The sequence below is a fragment of the Gorilla gorilla genome, chromosome 6 (genome assembly GCF_029281585.2).
Source record: "Gorilla gorilla gorilla isolate KB3781 chromosome 6, NHGRI_mGorGor1-v2.1_pri, whole genome shotgun sequence".
In the NCBI taxonomy this organism is placed as follows: Eukaryota; Metazoa; Chordata; class Mammalia; order Primates; family Hominidae; genus Gorilla; species Gorilla gorilla.
In genome coordinates, this window is record NC_073230.2 from 117,274,368 (window position 1) to 117,294,258 (window position 19,891).

Below are 19,891 nucleotides of genomic sequence, written 5' to 3' on the forward strand. Positions count from 1 at the left end.
GGTAAAGAACTGAATGTCTGAACAATCGTGCTCTCATAATTCCTTAAAAAAGCTATTATTGGTTGAGATACAGTTCTCTGAACTGTGTTCCAGATCTCCAAGTAAGATTATTTTTTCATCAAGTTCAGTACTATAATAGATGGCCTTTCAGAAGGCATCATAGGCCTAACAGGGTCCATTCTAGAGCTGATAATGCTGAATGGCATAAATAGGAATGGGGCGGACAGCGGGGTAGGAAATAAGAAATGGGGAAGGAATTTACAAAGCAGAAATCACATTTCAAAGTAACATTTAAACCTTCAAAGGAGATATTTTTATTCTTTGGACTCCATTGTGAGACAAGAAAAATCATTAATGGATGGTATGTATACCCTCAGGAGACTTTTGATATATTATTGAATCAAAAAGAAAATTATTTTCTTGTAAATGATTCCCTATAATTTTTAATCTTTAGTCCCTTTATAAACATTTTTACTAGCAGTGCTTTGCCTCTGCTCTCTATTTTCTGGGCTTTATGATTCATGATTTACTTAAACAAAAATCTTATTACTATGAAAGGACATGAGGGCTGGTTTTCTTCCCTATGTATTTGATCTATCTTCTTTGACATTGGTATGATTAATGTTTTTGCATCTATGTTTCTACTCTCTGTCTTTTATCATACTCTCTGGATTGAAAAGTATTAAATATGGCAATAATATTACATAATCACATTATTTAATATTATAATTCTTATCTTTAACTACGAATTCAAATGTTTTGAGAAGACAAACTCTTACCTTTGAAGAAGCTCTTAAGTTGTTCTTCCTTTTAATTCTTTAAACCAAACATCTTCTTAGCATTGCTCTGTGGGTTAAAAAATGGGAGAAACATTAACACGACACTGATTGTCATCAATCACAGCAGAGTGTCAATATATTAACTCCAACTGGCTCTCTGATGGGAAACACAATTAAAGAGAGAGCCCTGCAAGGAAGACAAATCATGACTAGATTTGCCAAAACATATCTCTGCCGGCTTCAATCAAAAGTGACAGCAGAGAAGTGACCAGAACTCTGGTGGACATCCCATTAAAGGATTCCAGCCTAGAGAATCACGTCTGATTCCTCTTTTCAGTTTAGAGGAATAAAGGTGTTTTTGTAATGTATCTATAGAGTGTGGATAAAATACTTTGCTATGGGCTTATTATTATTATTATTTAAATTTTTTTATTTGGTAGCATAGAAATTTTCTAGGTTATGTTTGAAAGGCCCCAGGTTTTCAACAAGGGTCATAAAAAGAAGCTGGGAACAACCAAGATTTGAGGAGTGAGTTCCACCTGGGCTGTGACAAAGGCAGAGCAGTGGACAGCTCCCAAGTTCTGCAGTCTCCAACTCTCCTCTCGTCAGCCTCAATGTTTCCTTTGCAAATAGTCCAGCTGAGAATTAGCCAGAGAAAGAGAGGAGGGATGGCGAGTAGAACAATCACAGCTGAGCACATTAAGTTTCATTTTTTAAACAACCAATTCAGTGACGCCCAAGGTTTCTAAGGGAGGATTTGTGTCTTTTTGAACTTTGGATTTCTGGAAACAGAAGTCATACTATCAACCTCTGAAAAACCCTTCAGAGAAGAGAAACAAGTGTCAATTCAGGAACTCTGGACTGCACTCAAATATTAGGACAACTATGAATCACAAAATTATTCCGTTAATAAAAGATGCTTAATAATCTCAGCTGGTTTTGCTTATGTATGTGTTATAAAATATTCCCTGAATTAAGTTGCAAAAAATGTTAATTACATATAAAACCACCCTTAATAGATTTTCATTGCATGTAAAGCAATGATATTTTATCAGGACAAAATATTAATATTGTGGAGGTTTGTGATTTTTCCTTAGAATTGGAACCAATTTTATAGTAATATTGTTTTCACTTTTTTAAAAAAAACCCTAGAGTTGTGTAGGAGAGCATCTATAAGAATTTTAAGATATATCTACAATAACAACTCAATTCAGCAAACTTATATTGAGCACTTAATACATATCCGCCAATTCACTGGATAAATCTAAACAAGAAAAAAATAAAATATAAATACTTCATGCTTCCTACCATGAGGGATCTCAGTCCACATGCTGATGGATTCCTAAGTTTTAATAGTTCTCAGCATAATCCAATTCAGGGCAAAACGCTCTAAAAAGCACAGATATGTAATTTTGCATAACATGGTTCCACGGCATCACGTGGAAAAACTATTTCATCCTTACTTATATATATTATTGATAGGGCACTGCTACATTTTTAACCACCTTGTGGTGATGTAAACCCTGAAGGGTTTGCAAAGACCACCAAAAGACTGTATTAATTGTATTACCATGTCAGCAATTATGCCCAACATTTCTAGGAAATGACTTTTTGTTACATTCATTACTCTTGTTTTGACAAATGTGTCAATGGCCTTTCATTACCCCAAAACACATTTAGGTCAAGAGAATAGGGTAATACATCATTGCTAAGGACTATTTTTCCAATAACCAAGTAACAATTTAATTTTTTAACCAAAATGCAATCAACTTACCCTATTAAATAAAATCAGTCCTAAGTCAAAAGGTCAAGATAAGATTTGATGTATTTTTAAAGTAGCCTTCAGAAAAGACAGATAACATCCACGTGAAAAATGTAAGAAACCCAAAGCCCACAGTACACATAACAAATCAATTACAATAATAGTAATTCAATAGCATATAACACTAAAAATTCAAATAATTCTGAAAAGTGAATACTTGCCTTAGCCACTTATGGAAAAATAAAATAATAAACTTCCTGTTTCAGAGTAAATTGCTATGGATTGGGACACATTTTTTTGCTGGACTTTTTTGGCAGAGAAAGAGTTGTTTGGTTTTAAAATAAGAATTCATAACATTCAATGCAACTGAAAATCTGCTATTACAAGCAGTATTAGGTAAAAAGTATCAGCAGGCAAAAACTTGCAAAATCTCATTTGGCTTATACTTTTTAGTTCAACTCTAAAGATATTAGAGATGTTTACTCTTTGGTTCTTGTGAGGCTGATTTCTAAAAACTGGCCTCCTTAACAATACAGTAAAGGTTAGATTACATTAAGATATCAAGCCTTTGATTGCCCCCACCGCCCCCAACAACCCAGTCAATTCTGTCTACACTCTTCAAAATAAATACAGATGAGAAATAGTTTTCAGAACATCAATTCTGAAAACTTTATACGCAAGAATATATTTATATATCTGCACAAGTATGTATTTGTGCAACATGCAAAACTGTTCTGCCTTTTATCACTATAAAATGACAGTAAATTATAAATTTATATTTAATCTTTGGTCTTAACACAAATTCGACTAGTAGTAAAATCATACTAAGCCCAAACTTTTTTTTTCTTAATTTCCTGCCTTTGACATGATCCTTGGACTGAATTTGGGTTCCATTCATACTTAACTGGAGAAAAAAGGATAAAAAAACCACCTTGTTAAAACTGGCATTTATCTTTGGTTTCTCTAGGGTATGCCTGTCATCCAGCCGCTAATTCAGCTTGACAAGGCCAGAAGCCAAAATCATCTTGAAACCCAGTTCTCCCATTACAGCAGCCTATGAAACAAAATACATTCCAAAAAACAGACAGTATGGTCTGAGTGAGATAAAGCATGTTCTCCAACTACAGCTCCATCAGATGGCACCCAGAGGGCCCTCCCTCTACCACAACCTAGCTGGCTGGGGTCCTGGGAACACAGGCCCCTGACTTCTGGCCCCAAGTTTAGCACCAAGTTCAGCCTACTCCTGTAAGACTAAACTTGTTGGGACTTGGGACTGACCCCATGTTATACATCTTGTGGAAGTTAGGGTGGGAGCAAGAAGGGATCCATTCGAGCAAGAAACTTGCAGGTGAACCAATGTGGATCATGCTTTACCTTTCAGAGAAATTAACACATTGGTCCTTGAAGACTGAAGACTGATCACTCACAGAAGCATCTGACTGCCTCAAGTGACACTATCATTTGCTACCTTGTAGACTGATGCAAACATCCAATAGTGAGCAAATTACATTGATAGAGGACATGTTGGATATATACCACCTTACTGTCAGCATGCTGGAAATCATGTTGTCATATACATAAATGTAGCCTTCCATGGTACATAGTTGCTATGGTTTGAATGTGCTTCACAAAGTTCATAGGTGGGAAACTTAATCACAAATACAACAATGTTCAGAGGTGGGATCTTTAAGAGGTGATTAGGTCATGAGGGGCTTTGCCCTCATGCATGGATTCACGTCAATATTGTGGGAGTAGGTTTGTTCTCACAAGAGTGGATTTGTCATAAAAGTGACTTCTGTTCCCCTTTTCCTCTTGCTTTCATGTACACTCTATCTTGCCCTTTCTCATCCTTCTGTTTTCTGCTATGGGATGATGCAGCAAGAAGGCCCTCACCAGATGCAGGCCTCTTGAACTTGGACTTCTCTGCCTCCAGAACCATGAGCCAAATACATTTATTTTCCTTATAAATTACCTAGTCTATAGTACTCTGTTGCACAAAACAGACTGAGACATTCGTGCTTGGTATACTTCATGGTTTCATAAAAGTACAAATAGAAACCTAAAAGTTCAGGCCGGGCACGGTGGCTCACGCCTGTAATCCCAGCACTTTGGGAGGCCGAGGCAGGCAGATCACGAAGTCAGGAGATCAAGACCATCCTGGCTAACACGGTGAAACCCTGTCTCTACTAAAGAAAAAAAAATACAAAAAAATTAGCTGGGTGTAGTGGCAGGCATCTGTAGTCCCAGCTACTCAGGAGGTTGAGGCAGAACAATGGTGTGAACCCAGGAGGCAGAGCTTGCAGTGAGCCAAGATCACACCACTGCACTCCAGCCTGGGCAATGGAGCAAGACTCCATCTCAAAAAAAAAAAAAAAAAAAAAGAAACCTAGAAGTTCAGTGTGCAGTCATGGCTAGCTGTCTAACAAAGAGTCATGCCCTCTCTCTGTCATGTAAGACAGACATGGCTGTGGAGAAGAAGTTCCTGTCCAGGGTCTGTATTTCCAGTTCTCCTTGTGTCTAGGTGTGACTGCAAGGTGTAAGAGAGCTAATATGTGTCACTTCCTTGTTCAGATGTTTAAAAAGAAAATGTGTCTTTTCCATGCCTCCTATCTCTCCATTTCTGGCTGTATGTCAATGCCAGTGTAACCTGAAAAGTTGCATAGCATGGCCTTTGTCAGCTTGGGTGAAGAGTAGAGATCCTTCCCTCCAAATGCATGGTCTGCATCACTAACAGTGAACTGTTACATGAGCTGAGAGGGAACTCTAATTGTGTGATGTTTCTAGTTTGGGGGTTTGTTAGAATAGCTAGCTCTGCCCTATCTAATAGAGTTGGCACATTGTGAACATAATAGAAACCTTAAATGAAATATTGTCCTCACTGGTCCTTTTTCTATGTCTATAATCTAGGAAGAAGATTTAATTTTAAAATATAAGTGTATTCAGAGCAGTAGAGCAAAATTGATTAGAGGGTATTAAATAACTCCTTAGTAGAAACAGCTAAAGTAATAGTGTTTACTTCACCTAGGGAAGAAAAAGCTTAAAGGAGTCTAGTTAAACTGTCAATGAATATATGAAGGTTCCAAAAATTTCATATGGCAGATAGTGAGAAACTATTTTTCAAGTTCACTGAACATAAAACAAATACAGAAGGCTCTGTGTGATGGCTATAAACTAATACCGTATCTAAGAAAATGGGGAAGACTGAGGCTGGGTATGGTGGCTCACGCCTGTAATCCTAGCACTTTGGGAGGTTGAGGCAGGTGCATCACTTGAGGTCAGGAGTTCAAGACCAGCCTGGCCAACATGGTGAAAGCCTGTCTCTACTACAAAACAAAAATTAGTTGGACATGGTGGTGGGCACCTGTAATCCCAGCTCCTAGGGAGGCTGAGGCAGGAGAATCACTTGAACCCAGGAGGCAGAGGTTGCAGTGAGTTGAGATGGCGCCACTGCACTCTAGCCTGGGTGACAGAGGGAGACCCAGTCTCAGAAAAAAAAAAAAAAAAAAAAAAAAAGAAAGGAAAGGAAAGGAAAAGGAAAAGGAAAGGGGGAAGACTGAAAATAGAGTTTTTGTGAGAATCTGATTCTGCAGATTTAGGAGGGACCTGGAAATTCACTTTTCCTTTTTTTTTTTTTTTTTTTTTTTTTGAGATGGAGTCTCACTCTGTCATCCAGACTTGAGTGCAGTGGTGTGATCTTGGCTCACTGCAAGCTCTGCCTCCCGGGTTCATGCCATTCTCCTGCCTCAGCCTCCCGAGTAGCTGGGACTATAGGCACTGGCCACCATGCCCGGCTAATTTTTTGCATTTTTAGTAGAGACGGGGTTTCACTGTGTTAGCCAGGATGGTCTCGATCTCCTGACCTTTTGATGCGCCCACTTCAGCCTCCCAAAGTGTTGGGATTACAGGTGTGAGCCACCGCACCTGGCCAGAAATTCACTTTTCTAATAGGCAGACCCAGGGGGTTCTGGTGCATGTGGTCCCAGGCTACACAATAATCAACATGGCGAAATAATGTCTCTAGGATAATGATGGTTAAACAATGAAATACACAACATTGTGAGGCTGTTAGATTCCCTTTCTCAAAGTAATATCAGGAATGTTCCACAGGGTGGAAAACACACTGTCGACAAACACAGAAGAGCACTTGGAATCTAGGTAAGTAACAAAGGATTCCAATCCTTGAGCAGCTCAGAGTCTCAGGAAAGTGACCGTGAGTCTGTGTGTGTATGAGTGCATACGTGTGTGTGGAGAAGGTGGTGATAAGAAGGAGAAAACAAAGATGACCCCTGGTTCTGAATAGAGAAAAGGAGGTTTCATTCACGGGTGAGCAGACGTACTTCGGCGTGGCCCTGGGAATCCCGGTCTCCCCTAGGCATCCTAGCCCTGGAACAGCCTCCAGATGATGTTGCCACCCACCAAGTTATAGAATGAAAGAAATGAAGTCGAGGCATGCAACCCTATTCAGGAAGCAAAAGCAGTTCATGTTTATATATTTTACAAATCAGACTTCTATGTTAAGTGGGAAGAAAGATTCTAAGGCAAATAAAAAATGTTCTATAAATCTACAACTACATGAAGAGTCATTGTTTAATGGGTATTGAGGTTCAATCTGGGGTGATGAAAACATTTTCTAAGATGGATATGATAATGGTCACACAACAATATAAATGTACTTAATGCTACTGACCTGTACACTTAAAAATTGTCAAAATCTCAAATTTTGTGCTATGTATATTTTACCACAATAAAAAAGGAAAACATGGCTATAAACTTCCTTCCAACTCTGTAAGTTAATAGACATGATATTTGTAGGAAAAAAATTCAACTTATACCCTAAATTCCTCCATTAATACTTTCTGTGTCCTTGAAAAGTTAGGAAAACATTTATTTATTCAACAAATATTTAGTGACCAACTACTATGGCTCAGGCACTGTTCTGGGCACTGAGGATGCAGTAATAAACAGAATAGAAAAGATCCCTGCCCTCATAGAGCATTTACTTATCACCTCGTTATGCAAAACATTTATTAACCGCCTATGATTTGCCAAGTTCTATGCTGAGCATCAGAAATACAATGGTTATAAAGAAGTGAACCTTAGAAAACCAGTCTCTTCTTGGCCTCATGAAGCTTATGGTCAATGGCAGAAGATAGATATTGAACAAATAATCACAGAAATGGATCTAAAAATACCAATTTTGAAAAGTTGTTAAGGCAGGGGTGTGCGGTGCTCCTAGAGTGTGTGGTGATGGGAACTGGCTTTGTCAAGGTCAGACTTTTCTAAGGAAATGATGACTGAGCTGAGGTCCTACAGAGCTGGGGAAGGAAAGATGTGTTACAGTTTTGATACCAATGCACAATTTAATTGGGCACAAAATGAGAAGAAGAAAAGCAGGGGATAAGAGGGACAGGTCTGATGAGGCTGACAAAGCAGACAGAGGCCTGGCCACTTGGAGCCCTGTAGTTCCTTCAGCCTTTTATCCTAAGGGCAATGGGAAGCCACTGATGTATTTTAAGAAGGCTGAGGGTGGAAGAGGAATGATTTGATCACAAATAATACTTATTTTGCTGCTCTGACAATTTAAAAACTACCAACTGAAAATGAAGGCAAGAACTACAAGTGAATTCCTATACAGTTATAAAAAAACACTTTTGATAGTGTTTAATATACCAAAGATTTATCATAAGATAAAAAATTATTAACAGCACTCCAATTTTTAATTATTTGGTATTGATCAAACATAGTCTCTTGGGCCAGGAACAGTAACTCATGCCTATAATCTGAGCACTGTGGGAGGCTAAGGCAAGGAGGATAGCTTGGGTCCAGGAGTTCAAGACCAGCCTGGGCAACACAGGGAGACCCTGTCTCTGTGAAAAATAAAAATAAAAATAAATTATCTGGGCATGGTGGCATGCACCTGTGGTCCCAGCTACTTGGGAAGCTGAGGCGAGGATTGCTTGAGTCTAGCAGGTCAAGGCAGCAGTGAGCCACTGTACTCCAGCCTGGAGGACAGAGCTAGACAAAACAAAACAAAACAAAACAAAACAAAACGGTCTCTTAAGGTACTATTATATAATCTACTAATGAAGCCGAGATCACACCACTACACTCCAGCCTCGGTGAGAAAGCAAGACTGTCAAAAAAAAAAAAAAAGAGTGACTATTTTAAAAAACAAAACAACAGTGAAACTATTTGATTAAATAAATTATATTAAACTTCATAAAATATGATTATTTAGGCATGTTTCATTGACACATAAAGTGACAAAGGAAACTTAACTAATTGTTGTACAAATTTGATTAGTATCTAAGAACTTGAACAAAGAATCAAACACACATGCAATATTTCTTCCCTTAAAATATGATTATCAATGTAATATATACTGTTGAATGGGACAAAAAATTCAGACCAGAATACTATGTGCTAAGAGAAAATATATATGGTAATAAGAAAAACTCTATGCTTTGTATACAATCAGGTTGTTCACTATGTTAATTTACACAGGCGTAAATGCTCAATAAGTAGATGACAGACATTTCTGTGCATTTCATATTCTGGATAAAAACAAGGATAGGAAACATCAAATTTTTAATTGCATAGTGAGCTAATCTGTCCCCTGAACAACACAGTACAACTCTAGACTATCATTCAAGTTCAGAAAAGTTGTATAGGTTTGGCTCATATAATTTGCATAATTCATCTTTTAACCACATTGTCATTTACACAATTAAGATCTGTCAATTCATTTTTCTGCTTACACTACCTTAAGAACTCAATGTATTTAGCCAGAGAATGTTCCCAAGGATGCTTTAGCCATGTTTTATTATAACCTACTGTGTTATAACCTACTAGTTCGTTTCCATTGCTTTAAAGTAATACCTGAGATTGTTTATAAAGAAAAGAGGTTTATTTTTGGCTCATGGTCTGTAGGCTGTACAGGAAGCTTACAATCATGGCACAAGAAGGGGAACCAGTGTGTCACCTGGCAAGAGAGTGAGTGAGAGTAGGGTAGGTCTCAGACTCTTTTAAACAATCAGATCTCACAGTAATTCATTATCACAAAGAGGGCACCAAGCCATTTATGAGAGATCCACCCCCATGAGTGAAACATCTCCCACTGGGCCCCACCTCCAACACTGGGGATCACATTTCAAAATAAGATTTAGAGGGGGCAAAACATACAAACCATACCACCTACCAAAGGCCCCTTGTTTTTATAGGTCCTGGGAACTAAGACCTACTTGCAAAGAGGCCTCTACAACCATCACTTTTTGAGATTGAGGCTCACAAAGATCTTAAAGTTTAATCTGATTTGATTTAAGACCTAGTAATTTTATTGCTCTATCCATTTACACTTTGGTCTGACCAATTTTAACATAATTGCATACAAAATCTTTCAAAAGTTTCGTGTGTAAAATTCTTCTTTCAAACAAACTTTTATATGCCCAATTAACTTGGCCGTTGGTATCAAAACTGTAGCTCATATTCTAGCAGGTGTTAAAAATAATAAACCAGATGTAAAGACAGGCATAAAAATATAGTAAAGCAGATTCAGAACAGTGAAGGAGAATGAATGCATTTCCTTAAAAGGAAGGCGAGGAAGACTTTTTTAAAAAATTAGAATTATAACTTGTCTGTGCATCTTTTTTTGTTGCTGTTGGCAGTAAATAAATCTCATTATAAAGATGAAATGAGAAGAAGTTTTGAAAAACTTTCAAACAGTTGGATAAAGACTAGACATTTCGTTTTTTTTCAAAGCTGGCAAGTCATTTTTGGTTCAACATTCTTTTTAGATGTTCTAGTTTTCTAGTCTTCCCTTGATACAGACATGAACTTACAAGTAGTCCCCTCACTTTTATATTTCCTCACAACTTCCTGAATATTTGACAGGCTCATTGAACTGAATTTGAAGTCTTTTCATAGTACTGTTCTGGAAAGTAAAAGGAATGAACCACAACAGAAACAAAATAAAGTGGTTTCCAAATATGACTCTGATGTAGCTTCTGTGATGTTTATCCCACGTTCCCTATTGGTTGGGACTTGGGACCTCCTAATGAGGACTTTGTCTCTAGTTCTTAGTTGTCTGCAAACACTGATTTTGTTTTAGTTACACTGATTTTTTGAACCAAATGGAACTTTTTGAGCATAAAAAGGCAAGGGAATTCTAAAAGGATTTAAATTATGGCTTGGGAGGACTCCCAATCACACCTAAGCCTGCATTATAGATATCTCGGTAGTGTCAGCGGAGGAGAGTGGCCTAATGTTGATCAATATCAAAATGGCTTTGGGAGTCTCTGACCACTCAGTTCTCTAAATCAGTCTCCCATTTTAAGGTTATGAAACACTGATCTTAAAAGAAATCTGGAATATTATCAGTTGCAGGTTGCTAATTATAGTTAAGTTCAAATATAAAGCTGCCCATTTAAAGAGGTCATCTTTAATGTAACATAGCCTGTTTTAAACAAACCATTATTACAAATAAAGCAATCAAATTATGAATTAAATAGCTTACCAAGTGACATTAAGCAAATTACTTCCTCTCTGTGTACAAAATGGGGTTAATAATCCTGACCTATTTCTCAAGGTCTCTGGGACAATTCATTTAGGAATTGCCTAAGTGCTGTATAAATGTTACCGGTGTTATGAGAGCTTGGTTTTATTGTCATTGGAAGGCCTATCATAATAAGGAATTCAGGGGTTTTAGTCAGAGGTGAATTAACAAAGCGAGGTCTATGCTAATACAAGCGCCCTCTGACCTTGGATCACTGAGGTTGAAAAATTGCACCGATCAGAATGTGAATGAAGTTTGCATTTTCAGAGACACTGTTTTTGTTAATGTATTTCCTATTCAATTCCTCTGCTTTGAAAATCGTTACTTTGGAAGCAAAGCAACCAATTTCTATTTCCACCATTGCATTTCCACATTTTTTCATTATTCTCCATTGCAATTCCCAGCATCATCTGCATTTAAGCATGACATTGAAGGCATCCAAGGCCTATCCTTCAGAATCAGCTATCCAGTACACCCAGGAAACATGCCTATAAGTAGATGTGGGCTGTGTATTCACCAAATCTCTTTCATTTTAAGAATTTTATCCTTATTGTGCAATCCCCAGACTTTTATTACTCTTAGAGAAAGCAAATTCTTTTTCCCACTTAAATTTGCACAAGTTATTAACTTATTTGGCAAATAGTTTCTGAGTACTTAGTATGTACCAGGCACTGTCCTAGGTGCTGGAGACAGTAGTAAATAATACAGGCAGAAATCTCTGCACTCAATAGCTTATATTCTAGTGGGTGAAGATAAATAGTAATTAAAATAAGTAAACAAATATTGTGTTTTAGGTTGCAAAAAATAAAGTATGGTGAGAAAATAGAGTGTGAAGATAAAGAGGGGCTGCAATTTTAAGTACAATGGTCAGGGAAAAACCTTCTTGGAAGGTGTAATTCCAAAGAGATTTGAGGGCTGTGAATGTGAGAGCCACTGGGAAAGGGCTTTGCAGGCAAGGTGAAAGATCCGGGCAAATCCAAAGGCCCTGAGGTTGGAATCTCTCTGCCTGTCTTAGAACAGCAAGGCGGCCAGGTGGCTGAGAGGAGCGGCAAGCAGGAGAACAGTGGGAGATGAAGTAAGAGATGGAAAGGGGCACTACATGATCTAGGGCAAGACCTCTGGCTTCCACTGAGTGAAATGGGAAGCTCTGGAGGAGTCCTGAGCAGGGGAGTGACACGACCTGACTTCCATTTTGAAGGGTGGAATAGGCTGTGTAGAGAATAGGCTGAAGGGGAGTGAGATTGAGACAGGAAGACCACATAAAAGGCTCTTACAATAGTCCAGAGCAGAGGTTAGTGGCATGATCCTGTGGGGTGCCACATGGGTAGAGTTTCACAGCTTTCAATTATTAAACACACCCTTCTTCTCTAACTGTGGTTTCTTATTTGAGTTACTTCATTCCCTAACAAACTTTTTTCCTTTAAAGCCTTTCCTTCCCGATTCCTCCCTGTCAATAATAATGCTTGTCTTCACATCAGATAATTTTTAAAAGGGTTCAAACAGGCCAAATTTGGGTGTAGTCAAATCAGCAAGTAAACTATGCTCCAAAACCACAAATGACTTGACAGGATTCTGTTGAAGTTCTCTGCAAAGACACCTGCTTTTCTTCAACAGGCTCTGCATCACAGAATGGATGAAGGCCACGTGGAAGCCTCCCTGTCCAGTCGGGGGCTGGGTGGTAAGGAGGAGCAGGATTAGGTTTAGAAGAATGGGATGAGGCCAACAGCTTCCACTTTCAATAACGTCTACAAATCTGTATTTCAAGTTAATTAAGTCCCAATAGCAGTGCACAAAACCATTTTTGAAACAAATTATCAACCTGCTTTCATATGCTGTTATGTCCATATTAACCAAAGAAATGCTCACTGACTTTTAACTCCTGTTTGTGTAATATTTGGCACTGTACTTTTTTTTTTTTTTTTTAGCTTTAGCTATGGCTGGTGTAATCAGACACCACGTACCAGGCAAACCTAACCCTTGAGGCCCTGATTACTTAAAAACAATAGGAGTGGAATCTCCCTTCACCAAATAGAAAGGAGGTGGCTGCATTCAAGCATTATTCCTTGTTCTCTAGAAAGGTAGTGGCAAGGGCTACTACTCAAAGGGAAGATTCTGGAAATGGCTCTCGTGGGAAAAGAAGGAAAATACATTAGTCTTTTCAACTAACCTAGAAAAAAAAATTCTTGGCAACTTCAGAACCAATGGAGAAGAGAAAATGTGTAAGCAGAAAGTTCTTGGATTACCATGGCATCTGCTCTAGGTAGGTGACCTGGGTCACCTACTCATGACTTGGGTCATCTTATTTGCAGAATAATTAAGAATGAGAACTTTCATTCTATCTATGAAGTGGTATATGACTCTAATTAAGGGATTATTACTTTAAATGAATTACCTCTCTTTCCTTCATCTTGGGCAACTCATTAGGAAAAAACCCACCTTTTGACATTTAGAAAAGATTTTTTTTCTTCCTGGATCTTGGAGTTCCAATCTGTTGCTTCAGTTGTTCCCAGTATCTATGTTGCTTTCCCCCTCATCTTCAGGGCTTTTCTTGTATGTCATCTCTATGGAGACTTCTTTGGCTGCCTTGTCCAAAAAGGTAACCTACATTAGATGCCCCGCCTCCATTCTCTGCTTTATTTTTTGCCTTAACGCTTATCATGATCTAACTTACTACATGTCTTATTGATTCATCTTTTTTTTTAATTTCATGTGCCAGAATGTAGGATTTATGAGAGTAGGAATTTTTGTCTGTTTTGTTCATGCTATATCCCCAGTGCCTAGAACAATGCCTAAAACAGAGCATCAGTAAATATTAGTTGAATTAGTGAATTAATTCCACAGAGTGATCATATAAGTGTTAGCTTGAAATTCTATATTTGAAAAATCAATTTTGGCCACTAGATGCATAGAACGTATCTCTGGTAAGATACACAAAAGATGAATAAGAGCATTTACCCTGGGGAAAGGAATCTGAGGGGGAGATATTTACATACAATTTTATAGCTTTATGTACTAGTCAATCTTTAAATCTTTAGAATATTTTATCCTCACTCAGAATGATGTATCTGAGTGCTGAGTATCTGATTATTTTAAATTCTTTTTGTAATCTTCAACAGAAAAACTAATAAATGTTAATTCAAAAATAAGCACATGTATGTGTAAAAATCTACACATACACATATTTTGTGTTCAATAAGACAAAGTTAATATAAAAAGATACATCTAATTCTATGTTTTGATTCAAAAAATCATATGTAACAGATTAACAGAACTGGTTTGTGTGGTATATTGGTACCAAAGACAACTGATGTGAATAAGAACTTCCCACTTATGAAGACATTTTGAATACTGAGGAAAGAACCAAGTAAAAGAGTATTCTTACAATCTTATTTATATCAATGGCATGGCAGTAAGTATTTCAACTGGGGCCAGGGCTTGAAAAGCATTCCAATTTTCACTTGAATTTCAGGGTAAGGCTAAGTATTACACAGTATAGTATCTCTAGCAAGATTTCCTGAGAAAAATGGAAAGAAACCATGAAAATCAGACTATAATCAGGAAAGTCAGAGAACTGGGCTAACAAAGTAGTAGAATTAAACTAAAAAGCATAGTCATTTGAAGAGCAAGAAAATTCAGAATGAAAAGAAGGAAGATGTGGCAAGTGAATATAACTCAACAGCAGAAACATATTATTCTCAATATTGTGTAAGTAAACATGAGACCTAGGGAAGGTTTACAGATTTGATCCTTTATTTTCTGGCCATGAACTGTAGATATTAAGTTTGGGGAAAGTGCCCTAGATTCCTATTTATAATTCACAGTGGCCTGTGGTGATGATGCATAGCAAATTTCTCAAAGAGACCAGGGACAAGAGAAAGCAGCCCTGAGGGATAAAAACCTTTTTCAAGGAGAGAAAAGAGGCAATCATGAAACCCATGTATCATGCTGCCCTTATCCTTCACTTCTTTAAACAACACTTGGTTATTTTGGTATCTTTCTCCCTTCTCCCTCACTCTCTTGATTATTCCACTTTCCAACCAAACAGTCTTTGGTTTTATTTTTAATCTACCTAACACCAGCTGTTGCCAGAGCCTTCCTATTAAGAGGCTTAGTCCAAACAGTCTGATCTTTAAAGCAAATATCCAGCACATGGAGCCAACACAGCATTTTGGAAAGGATACTGGTCCGAATGCCTGGGTGGGAATTCAGCTCTGCCTATTCCTAGCTGGGTAGCTTGAGGCATGCTGCTCAGTCTAGTGTCTCTAAATCTCACTTATCTTTAAAATGTGGCTAATAAGACGTGCTCTCTTTGCAGAGGATGGTTAAGAGGATCAAACTGAATAGTGCAAACTATAAAGCACTATATACAAACATAAGTTATTTTTCTGGTGACTTTCATCAGATTTTGTTATTGTTCATCAAAAATCTGAACAGAAATAGAAAAACTGCCCTAGGAAAACGGCAGAGTGTATTTAATGCACTTGCTTCATGTCCAGCTGTAATAAAAGTCAGATAATGAGTATTTTCAGGGGTGTTTCTAAAGATGCAAAACTTTGGTTTCAAGATATTAGCTTGAAACCAAATTGCATTAGGTATAATCACACCATGTTTCATTTCATGAGGTTCAAAGAACTGAGAAGCATGGAATATAATCTTACAGATGGTCTTTGAAGATGTTTCAAGAGCTAAAGCTAACACATCCAATTATGATATTTTTTTAAAAATGTGTCCTTCATCCAGCTTCTCTCATCCTCTTGACCACTGAACTCTCTGGAATACAGGAGAATCAATACAAAAAACCTAAGGGAAACTCTCAAGTTAGTGCTGAGGGAATGACAGTAGATTCTGCTTTTAATCAAAAAGACACATGAGTAAAGTTTATGCTACACTTTGCACACAAAAAGTATTATACTATCCTCAAAAACATCAGGCATGCAGAAAATAAGGGAGAATAAGGCCTAACTAGAAAATTGTCTTAAGGTAATATGAAAATGGTCTGTGAGACTATTAAAAACAAATATCCACAGAAAGAATGACAAAAGCATTAAAATTACATCTTAACACACCCTGTGGATGTACCCTGATGACAAACAAACATACCAGCACTTAATTTTTCTTTACAATATGTTCACATTTTGCTACTAAAAATATTCAAACCATATCTGTCAGTTGCCCCACGAAAAGTTCCTCTTTTAAGTGTTAAACAAGCTATGTGAAACAAACTCCACTAACCAATAGCACACAAAATAAAACTAAATCAATGAACAGAGAATATCAAGCTTCAGACAAGCTTTTATAGATGGAATACAATTCTAATCTGGGCTTCGGTTTTAAACAAATCATTAAAACGATACCTGAGAGGAGGAACAAAAACCAACCAGTCCCTGGACTGTCAAACATTACTTTCCATAAAGTACATAAACAAGCACAGATATTACCTTACAAATGAAGTTATCTTACTGCTTTCCATTTCCTTCCAGTAGCAAAGGGAAATTTTAAACAAACTGCCCATCCCAGCACATTTCTGCAGATAAAAGCACTGGCAATTGAACCCTGCTGTGGCTGGCCCATGTGCAGTAAAATGTTAAAGTCCTGCTCCTGACAGCCAATCCAAAGCTGCTCAGACCTCCCAGGCCTCCCAGGGTGATCAGCCTGGCTTTGTGGCAATACAATGGGGGTTAAACATTTCTTCGTATCCATTTAGAAGCAAGAAAAATCTGTTTGGTTGCTCAAAATGATTTAGCAAAACACACAATAGGTTATGATTTGATAATCCTGTTTCAAGAAAGTAACTGCCATATTTTCACCTATGAGGGGGAGATTGTAAAGCTGTTAGATAGTTTCTTCTTTCTTTTTAAATCTTGTACTAACTCAAAATAACATTTTAGAATGGCCATCTGGGTTTTTATTCCTTTTGACAAGACACAATAACTGCTGAGACTGGCTTCTTTATTTCAGCCTCAGAACCTACATCACATAGATGGTAGAACTTGCTGTCCAATGACTCACAACAGTCATTTCTGATTTTTCTTTCATGGAAGCCTAGAAACTCTATTTGATTCAGTTAATTTAAGATCTCAGTAAAAATAAATATTATAACTATTTTTCTTACTTTTTTTCCCTCTACCTATTTATTTCTGAATTTCATTCCTATCTTGGGCTTCTCTAGTACCCACAGTCATGAGTATTCACCCATCCAAGCTGTAAGAATTTTAACATGTTGCTTATTATTCTTCTTCTAAGCCAGATGCTATTGGTACCTAAGTACACAAATAAATAATGAATAGTGAGCTGGTATTTTCATTAGAGTGCATAATACATTAGGATTATATTTCATGATAAGACCTTTAAAAAGTAATAGAAGGTATTTCTAAAATGTATTATGTCCAGTAGGACCTCATTGTTGAGGCTGCCACAAATCCTTAACCATTTATTTTGCTTAAACTTCTAATGATTGCTGTTCAAGCTTTCAGGTTCTCTGGAAAAATTTCAAGAGAAGCAGGTTTATAAGTCATTCACCAGCTATGAGTCAAGTTTTGAAAGTGTCCATTTACTGTATTTTCAATTACGGTTATTCACTTCCAAACCTGAAAAACTGTTCTGCATTTATTACAGTGACTGTTACATGAACAATGGGTAAATATATTTCTTTGAAGCTCTTTTCAGCATTTCTTAAAGACCTGTTTAGAATAATGCCCTTCTTCACAAAAGCACAATCAACATGTAACCTAATCTCCTTCAAAGCGTATTGTCAGAGAGATCAACAATGACTGTAATCACATGACCTCTGAAACCCAACCAAGTAGAGACATCAGAGAATCTTGACTGGCTCCTATCTCTGCACATCCATTTCTCTGCTTAATATGTCCCAATGAGCTTTGACTTATGCTAATAAAAACTTGAAAAATGGAAATCATTTTCTGATTTTCATTCTTTCAAAAGATAAAAGAAATAGGGAGGAAAGCCTTTAAACTTATTTCCTCTTGATTACATATCTACTGCTATGTATATGTGTTACTAGTGGTACTAGCTGATAGAAAACAGAAAATAATCAGCTGCCTAGTCATTGATACAACACACATGACTGATTACAGAAACCAGGTTAGACACTATGATTTATAGTGTTACTCCTTTTGGTATTTTCCAATCATTTCTTTCAAGTGCATTTATAAAATTTAAATATGCATTTCCATTGGAAGGAAGAATTTGTTCATGTTTTCCTACTAATATGTTAACATAACCTTTTCTTTTCCTAGTTAGCTATTCCCACAGGTATAAAAAAGGCTCACACACCAACTTGAAAAAAGGTTGCATTTTCAAGAACAGTGGAAGGACTACTTAAAATGGTGCTTTAAACTGTGATTGTGCTCTAAGCAGTAAGGGCTCAATGGAGGAGAGACGAGTCTTGATTAAGCAGCTTGCCTGACCGAGCCTAATCAGAATTATTTCAGCACAATGCTTCACTACAGCCCCAGACCCATTAAACACAAAATGTTTCTGCAGGCCCGTTTCTCACTCTGGCTCCCACTGTGCCCGTTACTTTGCAGCAGTAGTTACTCACTGGGCTACTCAAAATAATTTTTGGTAAATAGAGGTACTGGGTTTAACAGGCTCCTCACAATCTATCACTGAATCTGTCATTTTACGACAAGAATGGGTACTGTCCCACCAAAACAGGACCGCTGGGATGGCCATGCAGAAGGGGGCCCTTTGAACTAATTCTTTGTCTTGACCTGACAGCAATTACTCCTTTCACAAAAGCAGCTCTGTCTTCCAAAATGTAATTTGGGGTATCTCATTTTAAGCTCATCAGGTTATTATATTTTATCATCTGGTTTAACACACTCTGAAAGAGGCAGTTCCATTTTGGGGGTCAGGGGAGGCGATTCGTGGCACCAAAATGTACACGCAGCTTTCTGTTTCCCTCAATCTCTCAGATTGTCCAGACCTATCCATTACAGGAATGTAATTAATTTTCTTAGTTATGCTTAGTATCCATTTTAGCCATTATATCCTTATAATGCTTAGTATCCATTTTAAGCACACAAAAATATTAGATGTACTTTTTTACAGAAATATTTTTTCATTTAAACCTAAAAATATATATATCAAAATTTTGATCAAAGTAGATGCAGGCTGGGCGTAATGGCTCGTGCCTATAATCCCAATACTTTGGGAGGCCGAGGCAGAAAGATTGCTTGAGCCCAGGGGTCCAAGACCAGCCTGGGCAACATAGTGAGACCTCGTCTCTACATAAAAAAGAAAATTAGCTGGGTGTAGTGGTGCACACCTGTAATAGTCCCAGTTACTCAGGAGGCTGAGGTAGGAGGATCCCTTGAGCCCAAAAGGTCAAGGCTGCAGTAAACTGTGACTGCACCACTGTACTCCATCCTGGGCAACAGAGTGAGACCCTGTCTCTAAATTTAAAAAAAAAATAGATATAATCAGAAATTTTCGGCTTTTAATAAAGTACTTACTATGCAAATGTTATAGTTCTAAACACCATAATGTATGTGTGGTATATTTGCCCTTGTGCCTCAGTTTCCTTATATGTAAAATCAGGATAATATAGTACCTTCTTTGGAAGGCTATTATGAGGATTAAATGAATTAATATTCATAAATTACTTACCTCAGTGCCTGGCACATAGCAGATGCTATGTAAGTATTTCTTTTAAATAAATAGAAATAAAACAGACACCATCTATGAATGAAAACATGTGTAGATGATTCTTTCAGGACTTCATCCAGAATGCAAGAGTTCTACTTGGAGCTACTCATTTACCTTCATGATCTTTAT

At 37.4% G+C, this 19,891-nt stretch overlaps 1 protein-coding gene across 44 annotated transcripts in view; it reads right to left on the reverse strand.

Annotated features, from left to right (window-relative positions):
• NRCAM (neuronal cell adhesion molecule) overlaps positions 1–19,891 on the reverse strand; it is a 312,039-nt gene that overhangs the window by 163,566 nt on the left and 128,582 nt on the right. For 40 of the 44 annotated variants that reach the window (XM_055392636.2, XM_055392655.2, XM_055392645.2 and 37 more), the window contains one exon: positions 780–846. The gene's annotated coding sequence lies outside the window, so the exon portion shown is untranslated. Of the gene's footprint in view, positions 1–779; positions 847–16,530; positions 16,638–19,891 lie in introns of those variants that run through there. The other 4 variants (XM_031012915.3, XM_031012912.3, XM_031012906.3 and 1 more) reach the window with 2 other exon arrangements.